Raw genomic sequence first — 13269 nt, 5'->3', positions numbered from 1 at the left:
CTCAGGCCTGGAAAGAGGAGTCTGCAAATACGCCCATCAGCCGCTTTAAAACAGTTCTACTGTAAAGGCCCAACTTCAAGCACTACCTGAAAGGTGAGTTGCAATCTTTCTTTGAAATAATATTCCTATGGTCCAGGCAAAACTCACCACATTCGTAACTGACTTTTTCTGAGCAAACACTTGATTGTGATATGTACATGAGTCCTGTTTGATCTAATGAGGAGAGACCTGGCTTTCGGTTGGATTCACTAGAAAAGTCGATTCCCACATGAAGACTCGGGTTCATCAGGGAAGGTCTTCAAGGCCAGGCTCTGGCCTCCTGGATAGAAACGTTTTCCTTCATGAAGCACAGGCCTCTTTCAATAAGGAATGCAGCAGGACACCCCAAGCAACCTCGTTCTTGGGGCCCCTGAGTGCAGGGTGGATCTGACCTTCCCAGGTGTCTGCAGGCCGCCTTGGCTTCCAGGACAGAGGTAAGAGGGCCACGAGCCCTACGGCGAGGAGGAGCTGTGTGTCCACTGCTGGGCCTGGTCCTCGCAAGTGGAAAAGGGAGAACAATCACAGGAAACGATATGACGGAGAATTTAAAATAAATAAACGGAGCAGCTGTCTGTGCCCTCCCCGCCACGCACAGGCATGGAGGCTCTGGGACCGCAGACCGGAGCTGGTTCACAAAGTCCACACACCACCCGAGGAGAGGATTTCATCCCGGAGCCACATGGCTCTCATCTTAGAAAGAAGTGAAAACACAGGCTCTTGTGCAAAACGATATGGTTTCTTCTGTTTCCTTCTCAAAACCCCAAGAAACAACTTCCAGTGGACCAGTGGTTTGGGGCTGCACACACTGTGACACTGGCAACAAGTCACTGCTTCTGGAAGCCTCCATGTCCAAGAGGGGAGCGTCCCGAGTCCCTCTGGGAAGGAGCCCACTAGGTGGTCACAGCGCAGCACTGTAGAGAGTGGTCTGCGGAGAAGGACGAGGAAGGAACTAGGCCCGAGAGAACAAGTGCTGCTCTCAGAGTGTATTCATGATGGCGTTGTACAGCTGAGTGAGCACCACGAAGTGGACGGGGGAGGCAGGAGGTCCGGTCCTGCGTGGCCCGGTTGCACGTGAGCCAGGACAGGGCGTTGTACTGCTCCAGCACAAACCTTAAAACATCAGATGTGGTTTTGGAGTCCAGAGGGTGGGGAACCCACTGCGAATTCCTGGCAGGGAGAAGTTCATCCGTCTGTGCTACCGAAATGTGGTGATGTAGCGAAGCCTTGAGGAAGAGGGGGCACTGATTCTGGGCCTGGGGACACGATGACCAGAACCACTGGGGCAGGTTCTCGGCTTTGGCAGTCGACACGAAATACCCGAGGGCCAACGGCTGCTGCTTGAGCTCTTCGGGAGCCTCTCGGGAGAGGAGTCGCTTGCCCTGGCTCCGACTGTGCTGGAAATGAGAGCCCACGCCAATTCCAGGAGAGCCCGGGGAGGGGACTGGGGAGGAATTAGGAGGTGAGTGGAGGTTCCCAGTCATTAATATGCCAATATCATTGTCCATGTCATCTGGGAACGGAAGGTCAACAAACATATCATCGTTGTTGGGGCTGAACCCGTGCTCATTGGGATAGTTGGCCGGAGCCACCTGGATGGTGGAGGACGTCGGGAACACCAAGATGTGTGTGCAGGACGCGTCCTGGGGCGTGTTAAGCTGTGACGACTTCATGTTCAGGGCGGTGCTTCGGGCAAAGACAGAGCCCATTGTGACAGCATCTGGCATGACAACAAAGGAGCCCTGCGGCTCCATGGCAACTAGGCAGGCACTAAGGATCTAAGGAGAGTCTGTGGCCGAGATGCCACACATCCGGCACACATCCTTGAGCTGTTTGCTGATTGTCTGCAGTGAACATTCTCCAAGCAGGATACTCCAATCTTTAAGCTCCCCGTGGCCCAGCTGCCCAAGCCGGCCGATGACAACTCTCCAGGGCAGAGACGTCATTTGAACAATCCCGATGGACCACTCCCAGAGCTTCTGTAGTCCAATTTTTGTCTTACTTTCTATGCTACACAGGTTTTTATAACATAAGAAAACACAAATGGATTTCTGTAACACAGGAATGTAAAATGGTTCTTTTCTGTAACAAAATGAGATGACAACAAAGCAAGACAACAACCCAAAGAATTAAGGTTATACTCTTTCTTTTATCAGTCTTTGTGCCAATATGTTAAATGCATATTTAAGTAAATTACGTTCTGATGACAAATGCTGTTGGTGAGCTGTTAGTACAACTGCATCATACACCAAATCAACAGAAAAAGTTCTAGTTAAAACCCCTACTAAGAAAAAACATTTGACAATACCATCACAGACAAGGGTCTTATAATAAATACTATAGTGCCTGTGTAAATACAGAATACTATAGTGCCTCCAGAAGAAAAAGATAGGGAACCCAATTACAAAATGGACAAAAGACATCGAAGAAATTTTCACAGAGAAAGACATTCGATTGGCCAACAGAGAAATGAAAAAAATGCTCAAAATCAGTAGCTAGAAGAGAGATGTATATGAATGACTGAATGAAACACAATGTAAATGAAAGATCATGTAAAACACAATGTCTATGAGTGAAACATGCTATAAAGGTATTATTATTCAAAAATCAATAAAAAATAACCAAAAAGAGAGATACGAATCAAAACCACAATGAGATACTATCTCACCCTCGAAGTAGTGGCAAAGCTTAACAGGACAGCAAACAATAAATGTTGAATAGGATTGGAAAGAGGTGAGAACTCTCATACACTGTTGAGATTGTAAAATGGTACAACTACTCTGGAGGACAACTTGACATTTCCTCAAAAAGCTGAACATAGAAAATCCATATGACCTAGATATTCCACTGCTAAGAATATATGCTAAGGAAATTAGAACTGAGATACAAATGGAAATTTGTATATCAATGTTCATATCACCATTATTTACAATTGCAAGGACATGGAAATAGCCCAAATGTCCATAAACAATTGAATGAATTTAGAAATTGTGATACATTCACATGACACAGCAAGACAAAAGCAACAATTTTGAAAAAAATTACATAATATGAGGGAGACTGAAGAGCACTATGCTGAGTGAAGTAATTCAGTTTCATAGGAACAGATAACGAACGCATAAGACCGTTATTGTAAACATGCTGGCAATTACAAATGTGTCCAAGTTGACTATTTTTCTTCCATCTTTGTTTGAATAAAGTTCATATTCTGCAAAGAAATGTACTTTAACTGAAAAAAGGCGAACATTAATGAATTTTAAATAAATACTGTTATTGTACATATTTTGCTGTTGATACAGATACTTGGATAATTGTTATTGTGTACCACAGAGCAAGAACCGACTCATAGCTGACCCTCTGGTGAGTTTCCAAGGCTTTAGTCACACAGAAGGAGATTGCCCATTCTTCTCCAGTGGAACAGCTGGTGTCCCTCCAACTATGTGCCTTTCAGATTGCAGTGCAGCTTTTTGCCACTAGGCCATCAGAGCTCTATCATATGTATTTTGGACCAAAACTTCTTTACAGTGCTTTCATGTTTCCAAGTATCCTTCTTTGGATATTTGTATTAGCCTTTCAGACATAAACATGCACTTATGAACTATATAAATAGATATGTATTTGTGAACATACTTCTATATTAAGTTCTATGTATTTGACGTATATTTCCTTCTAAATTGTTACATAGTTTCTCCATATGTCTCCAATAATTAGTAATCCAGGTTAAAATATTATTGTGTATTATTTTCTTTTTTAAATTATTTTTTTTATTTTGTCATTTTAACAAAAGTTGACAGAAAAGTTAGATTTTAATTCATCCATTGTTGCACATTTTACTCCCTCTCCCTCACTTCTCCCTCCCTAGGCTGACATTTTTCCTTTTCATTTCTTTATTTACAAAATTCTAAAACAGATTCGAACAAATTCTTTCAATTTTCGTCACTCCCCCACTCATCACACTCTACAACCCAATGCTTGAACCCCTCCTTTTCTTGCACATCCACGTCACTCATTCTTCCGTAAGTCCACAGTCTATTAATTATCCTTTTCTAACACTATAATTTAAAGGTTTCAATTCCTTGGTTTCCCTTATTTATTGTTCAACTTTTCTTTGTTTTATAGAGTAAATTAAAATACCATAAAATGAGCAAGAAGTACCTTAGTTTTCAAAGAGTTATCTTTGCTACTTAAGACTCTCAAGAGTTCTTTTAGAGCAGATGTGACTTGGCCAATGCAATGTGTCATTCGATCTATTTAAAAAAAAAATAAGGTGAAAATTTGCATCGCTAGTTCATTTCCTATCCCTACACAATTAATTCCAAGTCATTGGTTATCCTCACAGTGTGTCAGCACTTTTTCCATTTCTACTGTTCCATCTGTTTTTCTTTCCCTAGAGATCCTGTTTTATCATCTTCTCTTTTGGATAAATGTTACATACATGGGTTGTAAAGTGGATTTTTCTATGAAGCTCATTCCTTGTGAACATTATTGGTTATTGATTATTTTATAATAAAATATTTTCATCCACAAGGTTACCTCTGGAAGTGGTTTCAAATCCATATTAAAAGGATGTTTTGTGGAGATAGTTTCAGATGTTTCATCAGTTTCTATCAGTTCAATAAGTGTAGCTTTTTTATGAATTTCAGATTTTTTCCTACTGTTTTCCCCCTGTTTTAAGCTGGACTTTCTATTACATCCTGGTTTTGTTAGCCAGGTACCATTTAGTTATTGTGGTGTCTGATAGCCTGGTAGTAAGAAATTGTGCTGTCAGCCTTAAGGTACACAGTTTAAATCCACTAGATGCACCACAGAAGACAGACAATTTCTACATGAGATTTACAGCTTCTGAGAACTTGTAGGATGGGGAGTTTACAGCCAGTTCTGATTCAACAACACACAACAGTGGCCAATAGAGGAGACTGTGCTTACCGTGATCTGTTATTTCTACAGACTATTAGAAGGAGAATTGATGCCTTTGAGCTGTGGTGCTGTAGAACAGTATTAAATGTACCATGGATTGCTAAGAAAATGAACAGGTTCATCTTGGAGAGGGATGCTCCTCATAGGCAAGGATTCTGAGGCTTTTCTGACATACTCTGAACATATTGCAAGGAGGGACTGGTCCTTGGAGAAGGACGTCATGCTTGGGACGGTGGAGGGACAGAGCAGTAGGGGAAGACCCTCTATGAGGTGGACTGATTCAGTGACTGGGGTAATTGGGTTGGATGTGTCAGGGACAGTAAAATTGGCACAGGACAGAGCAGGGCTTAGGGCTATTGTACATAGGGTTAATATGAGTTGCAAGTGACTCAATGGCACATAACAACAACAAAAACAATTATTTCCTTGAGTCTTTTGTTTCCTTAATTCTTCTTTTCTCCAGAAGAGAGGAGACAATAGATACACCTTTCTCATTTGATTTCTTAAGTACAGTTTAATGGGATTTAACAGTGGATCCAATCTCTGTTTATTATGATGTTGCTTATTGGTCCAACTAAAAGATTTAAAAAAAAATAAGCTACATTGACACTTGTGATATTTGATCTTCTTCAGTAATATACAATATTTAGTTAACATGAAATAAATAGAGTTAGCTTTCAAAATTCAGCCTCTAAAGTTAAGTGGTTGTACAATCACTTGTTATGCATCAGACAGTTGGACAATGACTAGGGAGGCTAGAAGGAGAATTGATGCCTTTGAGCTGTGGTGCTGGAGAAGAGTATTGAATGCACCATGGACTGCCAAGAAAACAAACAGATTCATCGTAGAGAGGGTTAAACCAGGCTGCTCCTTAGAGGCAAGGACTCTGGGGCTTCGTCTGACATACTTTGGACATTTTGTAAGGAGAGACAGGTCTTTGGAGAGGGACGTCATGCTGGGTAGAGTAGAGGGACAGCGCAGGAGGGGAAGACCCTCTATGAGGTGGATTGATTCAGTGACTGGGGTAATTGGGATGGGTGTGTCAGAAGCAATGAGATTGGCACAGGATTGAGCATGGTTTAGGGCTGTTGTACATGGGGTCGCTATGAGTCGCAAACGACTCGATGGCACATAACAACAACAACAACAATGTTAAGTGGTAATAATTTTCTATAAATTTAAAAATGGAAATTTCCTTTAGATATTTGTGATATAGTATTTAAATGAATTTTACGTCTATCACCTTGAAGTTGTACAATCAAATTTAGGTTAACAATTTGCTGCACCATGATGGATAGAGACGATATTGAGGGTGTTAACAATTTCAGCTTGCTTGATTCCACAATCAACACTCTTGGCACCAGTAGTCAGGCAATCAAAAGATGAATTGCATTGGGGAAGTCTCCTGTCAGGGTATTTCCAAAGCATTAAAAAGCAATGATGTCAGTTAGAGACTAAGATGCACCTGATCCAGGCCATGGTCTTCAAAATTATTTGCTATGCAACAGAGAACTGGATAATGTCTAAGGATGACAGTAGAATTTATGCCTTTGAGTTGTGGTTCTGGAGAAGAATATTGAATATACCATGTACTGCCAAGAGAATAAGTCTGTCTTGGAGAGTGTGAAACCAAGTTTCTTCTTGGATTTTCAAGTCTCATATAATTTGGGCACTTAGCCAGGAGGGACTAGTCCTTGAAGAAAGACACCATGCTCAGAAATATAAAGGGGCAGGACAGGAGAGGAAGAACCCGAATGAGATGGATTGACAACAGTAACTTGAGCAGTGGGACTAGGTGTTTCAGAGTCAGGGAGACTAGCTCAGGATAGGGTGGGGTTCAGAGCTTTCTGCATAGGACACTATGAGTTGCAAGCGACTTGATGGACCATGACAACAACAACAATAATAATGTAAAGTTACACTATAGATCAAAACTAATGTTATAAAGCCAGTCTAAATACAAGTTGCATTGAGAAATTGAATGTAAAAACTTTAGAAAAAAAGAATGAGCTCTAGTAATCAACCTCGCTACATTTTAACCTATATCATAAAATTTTATTTCCAAAATACCAGAAACAAATTACATACACAAGTTTTCAAAATTCATAGATACTTAGTACTTTAAATGCTTCAGGGGGTCTGTGGAGATGAGGTGTGGGAATACAATTAACTGAAAATCTGCAAGGAGTCTGCCATCTGTTTGCAAAGCAGCAATGTCAAGGCAAAGTGCTAACTTATGGTACATTTCCAAATCCCTAACTGAAATGTACAAAGTACATATGGTTTGAAATGTGGTTTTAATATGAGAAGCCAATTAGTGTGCTCACATTCAAACATGGTAGGAATTTGTGTTACTTTCAAAATAAAAAAAGTTAGAGTTTCAAAGATTTAAAAAATGATAATCTGTTACTGTCAAGTCAATTCCAACACATAACGACCCTATATGACAAATTAGAACAGTGTCTGGGGTTTCTGATACTGCAAACCTTTACAGAAACATACTCTATATAATTTTCTTTTAGAATGCCTGGTAGATTCAAAGTACTGACATTTTTGCTTAGTAGGCAGGTGCTTTGAACACTAAACTAGCAGAGGTTAAAGATGCTCATTTAAGGTTGTTGCTGTTGTTGTGTATTGTTTCTGGTGTTCTGGGTTAGTGGGTCACAGAAGGCAGAGACTGACTAGAGATAGGGAGACAAAGGGCTGAGCTCTGTGAGGCTAGCAGCGCCTATTTCGAGCTGAACCTCATATTTATTGTCAAGCACAAAGAGAGACATATGCTGAAGCACATGTACACTTTTTTTAGGGTGCCGAAGTACATGTACAAATTTTTCATGGTACTAAGGTGCATATACACATTTTTTAGGGTACAAAGAAACAAAAACTATATTTTGTCTCGAGCATGTGATTTTAAACAACCCGAGACTTTGTGTTCTCTCACTATATTTTGACTTGCGAATGCAATGGTTAAGTAAGTCTGATAAAAGACTGTTGACTTGAAGTGTTCTGTGCTTGGAAACATTCCATAGCCTTCAGAACTTTTCTCAGAGAGCTTAACCCTTTAGGGGTAAAATGACTCATCAGGGAGTGTTAACGTGGAGCATTCCTGGAACATGGCCAGAACCATTTGCAGCCCCAACTTTCTGAGAGTCTCTCACATGCAGTGACATCATTGTTCCTGGAATATTTCCTTGTACAGCAGACTCCTCAATAGAGCCATTAACCCTTCAGGGTTGTATACTGTCAAGTTGGAATCTACCTGTAGCTGACCCTCCAGTAGTTTTTAAGAGGTAGTTAATCTTATGGGAGGAGATTGTTCATCTTTCTTCCACAAAGTAATTGATGGATTCAAACCAGGCACCTTCAGGACTGCAGCACAGCTTCTTGCCATTAGGCACCAGAGCGTTCCTATTTTTATATAAGTACATTAGTTAGAAACTTTCAACATTGATCAAATTACTCTTTAAATGGTTGAGACTGAGTTATTTTACCTTGGGTAAAAGACTTGATTCCAGTTGCCAAGTATCTCTAAGCTTTATTTATTTTTCTTCTCTATATTAGGGCCAGTCATTTTTGGAAAATCTTCAGTGGAATCTTTCTTGCATGTGAAATCAATGATATTGTTCTATAGTTTCCACACTCTGTTGGGTCACCCTTCTTTGGGATGGGAACAAATATAGATCTCTTCCAGTCAGTTAGCCAAGTGGTTTGTCTACAAATTTCTTGGCAAAACTTGGTGAAAATGTCCAGGGCAGCATCTATTATCGGAAATATGTCAATTGGTATATTATCTATTCCTGGGGCCTTATTTTTGCTATTTCATTCAAAGCAGCCTGGACTTCTTTCTTTAGCACCATAGGCTCTTGCTCATGTGTTATTTCATAAAATTCTTCTGTGTTTGCCAATTCCTTTTGATACAGTGACTCAGTATATTCTTTCCATCTTCTTTTAATACTTCCTGAATCATTTAATATTCTGCCTAAAGTGAAGGGGTCGTGGTGCTAGGGATATTGCTGATGTTAGGTGGATCTTAGCTGAAAACAGGAAACACCAGAGGAATGTATAGTCGTCTGAACAGAGCAATGAAACACTGCATGGTTCAAAATTGGGAAGGGTATACAACACGGATGTGTCCTATCTCCATACCTTTTCAACCTGTATGCCAAACAGATTATCCGAGAGGCTGGGCTCTGTTAGAAGGTGTGGAGTCAGGATTGGTGGAAGATCTATCAACAATCTGCGATATGCAGATGACACAACCCTGTTTGCTGAAACTGAGGAGGACCTAAAGTGCTTGCTGCAGAGGGTCAAGGACTGCAGCCTCCAATATGGATTGAGCCTCAATGTCAAGAAGACAAAGATTCTCACCACTGGACCAATTGGCAACATCAAGATGGATGGTGAAGAGATTGAGATTGTTCACAGCTTTAGTTTGCTTGTCTCCACAGTCAACACTCTTGGAACCAGCATCCAGGAAATCAAAAGACATATTGCGATGGGAAAGTCTGCTGTTAGGGACCTCTCCAAAGTACTGAAGAACAATGGTGTCTCTCTGGACACTAAGGAGAGTCTGATACAGGGCGTGGTTTTTGCTATCACTTGTTATGCATCAGAGAGTTGAACAATGGCTAGGGAGGATAGAAAGAGAATTGATGCCTTTGAGCTATGGTGCTGGAGAAGAGTACTGAGGGTACCATGGAGTGCTAGGAAAACAAACAGATTCATCTTGGAGAGGGTTAAACTGGGTGCTCCTTGGAGACAAGTATTCTGAGGCTCCATCTAACATACTTTGGGCATGTTTTAAGGAAGGACCGGTTCTGGGAGAGGGACATTTTGCTTGGTAGGGTGGAGGGACGGTACAGGAAAGAAGGCCCTCTATGAGGTGGACTGATTCAGTGATTGGGATAATTGGGATGGGTATATCAGAGACAGCGTGATTGGCACAGGACAGACAAGTGTTTAGGGCTGTTGTACATAGGGTCGCTATAAGTCACAATCAACTCAATGGCACATAACAACAACATATTATGGCCATGGTCATCGTCTTTGCAATCACTTGGTATGCATCAGAGATCTGGACAATGATTACAGATGAGCTGTGGTGTTGGAGAGGAGTATTAACTATATCATGGACTGCTAAGAGAACAAACAAATTTGTTCTGAGAGGGTTAAACCAGGTTGCTCCTTGGAGACAAGTTTTCTGAAGCTTCCTCTGACATACTTTGGACATGTTACAAGGACGGACCAGTCCTTGGATAGAGACATCATGCTTGCAAGGGTGGAGGGACAGTGCATGAGAGGAAGGCCTTTGATGAGCTGGATTAATTTAGTGGGGGTAGATTTTTCAGAGACAATAAGATTGATACAGGATAGAGCAGGGTTTAGGGATGTTGTGGATAGGGTTGCAATTATTCACAGGTGACCCAATGGCACATAACAACAACATTTATGCTTATTCAATGAATGAATTTTATATAAATTACTAACTCATCAGCATATGATACAAATGAAAAATCTCACTAACTACCATTTTAAAGTACTTTATTCTTAATAATATATGAATAATCCTTTAAATTTTATTTCATGAACAAAGTTTATATCACACTATCATTCATTCATATTTTATTTTATGCAATCATTCCCATGAATTATGTCTTATAAAATTAATCACTTTTGGTCTATGCTCATCATTACCCTGTCTATTCAGGTCCCATTGGATCTTTTCCATTTCCCTTACACTCTTCCCCCACCCACCAAAATGTGCATCCCTGTGATTTTCCCCCTACACATTGCCACCTCTCTGCTCCAACCCATCCTCCCCTTATAATCCCATACACTTTACTAGTTATCTTTCTGGCTTTACAATAATTATTTTATGCAGTAATTGTCCCTATGAAAATGAGTTAGTTCACTCAGCAAAATGTTCTTCAGTTTATCCCAAGTTATATAGCATTTTTGGAAATTCTTGCTCCTAAATACTTCATATTATTCCGCTCTGTGAAAGTACTAAAATTTCTCAGTTCATTCATTTGTTGGATAGTGGGTGTTTCCATGTTCCCCAGATGGTGAATAACACTGCTATGAACATTGGTGTACAAATATCCCTTTGTGTCTCACTTCTAATTTCCTTGGCTTATATTCTTAATAGTGGGATAGCTCAGTCACATGGAGTTTCTAGTTTCAGCTTTTTTAAGGAAATGTTAAAGTGCTTTCTCGAGTGATTGTACCATTTTAAAATCCCACCAACAGTGTATAAGAGTTCCCATCTCTCCACATTCTATCCAACAATTATTATTTGCTTTCCTGTTAAACTTTGCCACTGCTGCTAAGATAAGGAAGTATTTTATTGTGGTTTCTTATTGCCAGTGCTTTTAATTTTTTTATGTGTCTATTGGCCAGTCAAATATCTTTCTCTGTGAAAAGACTTTCATGCCTTTTGCCCATTTTATAATTGGTTACCTGTCTTTTTTTTTTTTTTTTTTTTGTGGAGGCCCTGTAGTTTTGAGTGAACTTTTGTTATGAAACCCCTATCTGAAATGGTATTTCCAAATGTTTTTTTCCAAGTCAGAAGATTTTCCTTTCACCCTGTTTAAAAAAGTTTTAGATGAGCACAGATATTTAATCTTTAAAAAGTCCTTCGCAGTCATCATTTTGTCCTCTGCAGAATGTCTATTTCTGGTTGCCTTTTCATACCATAGTTTAGGCCTTCTAAGCTTGGTTCCAGTCTGTCTCTTATTAATTTTATGGTTTTGGGATTTACTCCCACGTTTCTGATCCACTTTGACTTAATTTTTTCCTGTGCTGTGAGATGTGGATCCTGTTTTAACTTTTTGCAAGTAGCAGTCCAGCTTTGTCAGCACCATGTGCTGAAGAGGTTGCCATTTCCCCATTTGATAGGTTTTTATTTCCCTGTTGAATATCAACTGACTGTGGTTGCATAGGTATGTTTCTGGGTTCTCAATTTTTTTCCATTGGTTTATGTGCCTATCGTTACACCATCACCAAGCTGGATTTGCTACTATTACAACATAGTATGTTTTGAGGTCAGCAAGTACTATGCCTCCCACTGCATTTTTGTTTTTCAGGAATTCTTTGCTTGTTTGGGGTCTCTTTCATCTCCAAATAAACTTGACAATTTTCCATTCAATATCCTTGAAAAATAAATTTGATATCTGTATTGGGATTGAATTGAACATGTAGACTGCTTTTGGTACAATTGTCATTTTCACTATATTGAGTGTTTCTATTGATAGACAGCGAACATTGTTCCAGTTATTTAGTTCCTTGAATAAATATTCTGTAGTTTGTTTTCTGTTGTTTGGGTTGTTTGTTTGCTTGTTTCATAGGTCATTTGTGTCTTTAGTTAAGTCCTTTCTATTTTTTTTAAAAATTATGGTTAGCTATTGTAAATGGTGTTACTTTCTTGGTTTCTTTCTCTATCTTTGTTAGAGTACTTGTGGAAGAATCCCACTGACTTTGAGATATTGATCTTATATCTTGCCATCCTACTATATTAACTCTAATAACCTAGCAAGTACCTCCAATACAATATTTAATAGGAGTGGTGATGATGGGCAGTCTTGTCTGGTCCTTGTTCATGAGGAAAATGCTATTAGTCTTTCTCCATTGAGAATGATATGGCTCTTGATTATGCCTATAAAATTTCCCTATGTTGAAGAAATTACCATCAAATCCAATGTTGCTGAGTGTCGTGATCATGAAGAGGTGTTGGGTTTTGCCAAATGACTTTTCTGCAACAATTGTTAGGGTCGTATCATTCTTATTATTTGCTTTGTTCTTATTGATGATGTTAGTTGTTTTCTTATATTGAACCATCATTGGATATCATTTTTTTTAATATTCTATTGGATTCTATCAAGAATATGAACCAGAAGAATGCAAAAGATCATTACAAAGGCAGAGGAAAAAGAAAATATGAAGATGGATGTCAGATGAGACTCTGAATGTTTCTCTAGAGCACAGAGAAGCCATAGCAAAGGGAAGAAATCAAGAAGTTAAAGAGCTGAGCAGACCTTAAAAGGCAGCACAGGAAGACAAAGCTAAGTGTTACAATGAAATGTGCGAAGAGTGGGAGTCAGAAAATCAGAAGGGCCAAACTTGCTCAGCATTTCTTGAGCTGATGGAATTATGTTAAAAGCCAGGAATTGCATACTTAAGGATGCTTTTGGCAGAATATTAAAAGATCCAAGAAGCACACTGAACAAAATAGGATTAGAGGGGAATTTCTTCAACATAGTAAAAAGTATCTATGAAAACCCAAGAGCCAACATTGTTCTTAATGGAGAGAGGTTAAAG

At 39.7% G+C, this 13269-nt stretch overlaps 1 pseudogene; it reads right to left on the bottom strand.

Moving 5' to 3' along the window:
* Positions 1 to 1015: 1015 nt before the first annotated feature.
* LOC102856311 lies at positions 1016 to 12789 on the bottom strand (annotated as a pseudogene).
* Between the last annotated feature and the right edge of the window lie 480 nt (positions 12790 to 13269).

Source organism: Elephantulus edwardii, unplaced genomic scaffold, assembly GCF_000299155.1.
Source record: "Elephantulus edwardii isolate Elephantulus edwardi_28Jun2011 unplaced genomic scaffold, EleEdw1.0 scaffold00347, whole genome shotgun sequence".
NCBI classification, from domain to species: Eukaryota; Metazoa; Chordata; class Mammalia; order Macroscelidea; family Macroscelididae; genus Elephantulus; species Elephantulus edwardii.
This window is presented reverse-complemented; position numbering and strand designations above follow the sequence as displayed.